General features: G+C 37.6%; 2 long non-coding RNA genes across 2 annotated transcripts; both read left to right on the forward strand.

Annotated features, from left to right (window-relative positions):
- The first annotated feature begins 640 nt into the window (after positions 1–640).
- On the forward strand, positions 641–1,223 carry LOC108955483. Its single transcript, XR_005546817.1, has 3 exons — positions 641–765; positions 946–1,018; positions 1,144–1,223. It is a non-coding gene; the product is annotated as an uncharacterized LOC108955483 (long non-coding RNA).
- Positions 1,224–1,675: 452 nt separating this feature from the next.
- LOC108955484 lies at positions 1,676–2,993 on the forward strand. Its single transcript, XR_005546806.1, has 3 exons — positions 1,676–1,799; positions 2,511–2,592; positions 2,823–2,993. It is a non-coding gene; the product is annotated as an uncharacterized LOC108955484 (long non-coding RNA).
- The last annotated feature ends 799 nt before the right edge of the window (positions 2,994–3,792 follow it).

Raw genomic sequence — 3,792 nt, forward strand, 5'->3', positions numbered from 1 at the left:
TTTTTTTTCCCTGGTACAGAACCTCTGCAACAGGGGCTGCAAAAAATGCTGCCAGAAGTATTCTTGATGATGAGGACGATTTAAAAAATGATGAAACTTGTACATTGTATGTCCTAGATGCCAAGTGATTTCATATTTTAATGGCATGTCCTTTCCAATCTCTCACTATATGGAGATACATAAATGAATGAAGAACCTGATTCATGTGACGCTTCTGTAACTACAGTTTTTTTCCATAGATAGATATAAGTACGGCTGAAAATGTTTCACTCATTAAGCTCCATTGTCTCCCTATATGATGCATCTAAAACTACAGTTGAAATTCTATGTTCGTCTCTTTATCTGAATGGACCTCATTAAGGTGGATAAGATGGAGAGCCTGTTTGCAATGTCAATGCTTTACAGTTGTAACTGACAGCTCTGTTTTCGGTTCCTAGGTAACGAGAAACTACGGTGCATTGAGAAGATGAGATACTATGGTTCCATGCCTTGTCACCAGTGCCTTTCGCATGTTGCGTCCATACCATGGCCAGAGGCAGTGCATTTATTAAACTTTTCGTATTTTTGTTCTTGATTGAGGACCGTGCTCTTGCTACGGTTAAGGGGATGCCAAAGTCGCTCCTGTTTTCACGGGATTACAATATTTTAGAACCGTGTACGGGCCACCTGAAGAGAAAATTTATCAAACAGTGCTGGAGAAAGTGTGGTTGTGGTAAACATTGTGGCAATCGAGTGGTGCAGCGGGGCATAAGTTATAATATGCAGGTAAAGAATTGTTTTCGTGTTATTTTAAAGCTTTTGCCTGTTGTAGCTCTACTGTCATATTTGGACCTTGTGGTGGTTATCATTCTTAAAAGTGTTCCAGTTACTACTGCAGTGAGTGACTTTGTTTGGGAACCCTTAAGCTTAAGCCTGTACTCTTTTGTGACTGATTTTGTCCTTTAGGTGTTTATGACGCCTGAAGGAAAAGGGTGGGGTCTGCAAGCACTGGATGAACTGCCTAAAGGTGCATTTGTATGTCAGTACATAGGTGAAATATTAACCATCAAGGAAATGCATGAGCGAAATTTGAAGAAGGGTGACGCTGCGAAACGTACTTATCAGGTGCTCCTTGATTCTGATTGGAGCTCCATGTATGTGAAGGATGATGAAGCTCTTTGTTTGGATTCAACGACCTTTGGAAACATTGCTAGGTTTATCAACCATAGGTATTTGTTTGTTTTGAGAAGTAGCATTCTTATGTTTATTTGGTTTTTGATCTCTTAGATTGTTATTGCATCTGCCTTTAAGATGGAAATTCCTCAATATTGGATGGTTTAATTCGTAAACGTAGCTCCTGGCAGAAAGTTCACTTTTTAAGCATAAGTCCTTTGGTCTAAAGCTTTGAGAATCCAACTTTCAGCTGGGCATTGCAAGCTTATCTCCTAAAACAGCATAAAAATTCAAGACACCTGGAAAGGATTTCCCCGATTCATTCATCGTAGAACTCATGTATTAAACCTGGTGAAACTGAGTTATTTGCTTTGTCATGGTACTGCTATTGTTTCCTGAGTGACTGTAGAAAGCAGACCTTGACTCTGCTTGGCTTTTTCTGATTTCTCATGTTCTCCCCTTCTTCAAGCTTGCGAGAAAAGGCATCAATGCCTACTTAATGGAAGGCTAATTGAACTGAACGATGTCACATAATTCGACCTAATTGGGGAATCATATTCCGTGGAGGGCTCTTCCATTTTTTTTTGCTAAGATAGAGGTCTTGATCCTGCTTTCCTTCTGATGGAATTCAACATTGACTCTGGCTAGTGAGTATCTGTTATTGGATTCACTTTTCTCTGACCCTACATATTGTGTTTAAGAAAAGACAGAGGATGAATTAATCAAAGTTCATTTAAGGTTGGGGATACTCATAGTCGTATCACTGTATATTGTAAACTTTCAATCCCTACGGCTACCTTATCACAATGTGTAAAGCATACCAGCATAGTGTAATCGAGGTTCCAGTAATGACATTTCTATTGGGTCACTCCATCTACTATCCATAAGAAACGAATAGAAAGCAGACGTGGCATGTAATACAGCATGTGGATGAAGTGCGACATCAATTTCTACCATGTGTTGCCTGACATTTCAATCACTTATGTAACAAACACATTTGATGTACTACTATTTGCTGGATTTACAGCACCTTTGGAATATAGGCAAACAATTTCTTCAAAACGTTTTAGGCAACAGGCTTCACCTTGTTGCTGGTATCTTTTTGGGTATTCGAAGAAAATCCGATTTGTTTTGGTCATACTTCATTCATTAAGGATGCGGATTTGGTTGTTATTTGTAACTTGTGTTTATATTTGCTAAGAATGACGATGAAATGCACTTCGAATGCATTCTCTGGTAGTCCATCTTATACCTAGATGGAGTTGTCATGCATCTATACCGAATGGATTCTAGAATGACATTCTCTCTTTGTTATTTTTTGCTTTGATGAATTTCAACGGAGGAACTTGTGATTTCAGGTTAAAGGTTGTGAAGAAGTCATTTCTACTTTACGCAGTGGTTCAGCTGCAGAGAAAGCGCTCACCATCATGCGAGATAAAGGTTTGTTACTTCCTATATACTTACACCCTACATGTCCTTTCTCGATACTTTTACAAGTTTGTTCTTCTTGTCTTTCTGTATAAAAACTGGAATTGTCTTTTTTAATTTTAAGAACTTTAACTGCTCTTAGAAGAATCTAATAAAATTCTGATGCTAGTTTCGCTTGTTAACATTCAATTTTCGAAGTCATATGTGGATTGCCAATATTTGCGTTATGTGTGATTATCCAGGTTGCTTCAAGACTTCTCCACCATGAGTATCAGTTGCTGCATGACCAGCCTGCAAGATACCATACCCCTGGACGGATTGCCCAAACTCACTATCTTGATGTCCCGGTGGATGGGCCAACTACCAGTGTGTCATCTATTGATGGAAGTGAGAAGCTGCCTAGTGTTGATGGTGTTCGATGTCCGGCAAAAATGACCAACAAATTGATGGGAATTAAGTCTAAAAAGATTTGCCCTAAAACCGTAACCACTGAAAGTTTCACTACTCGATTAACCTCCGATGATTAGTAACATGCCAAATAATTTTAGAGGTTTTTCATCCTAATGGCGATGTGACCATGTAGATCCATTATCGCATGGTGGGTTACCCAAATTTGATCGGAATTTAAAATTCCTTTTCAAACCACCAAAGATCAGAATTTTACCCATACATAATTAAGTGAAAACATACAAAACTTCTAAAATTTTCTCCAAGGCAGAAATTATAAATAAGCTCCGATACCAACCGTAAGACTAAATCTAAATAAAACTTGACAATCCCAATTTATCATTCATGGATAAATTTGTACAAAATTGGGGATCGATTTGCGGAAACATAAAGATTGACATACCTCCAATCATTTATGAAAATCTGCAAATGTGAAAAACCCAAAACTTTGGATAGATTCACAAAACATAATCGATATGCAAATATGGAAATACCATATCTGTACGTCTTGTTCTACTAGCTAATACCCTTCAAGCGTGATGATGTATCTTCCGTAGTGATCAGGTTTGGACTAGACGACCTGACGCTTCATTCTATTTCTTACATTATTAACGTCTTCTATCAAGTCCGTTATGATAACATATTAATGGACGAATATCATGTAATAACCACGGATAATAAATTGGATAGTAAATCGGAATTAATTATGAAATACAATATTGGGATCACATATGAAATAATAATAAAATATTATAACATATAAAA

Source organism: Eucalyptus grandis, chromosome 10 (assembly GCF_016545825.1).
Source record: "Eucalyptus grandis isolate ANBG69807.140 chromosome 10, ASM1654582v1, whole genome shotgun sequence".
NCBI classification, from domain to species: Eukaryota; Viridiplantae; Streptophyta; class Magnoliopsida; order Myrtales; family Myrtaceae; genus Eucalyptus; species Eucalyptus grandis.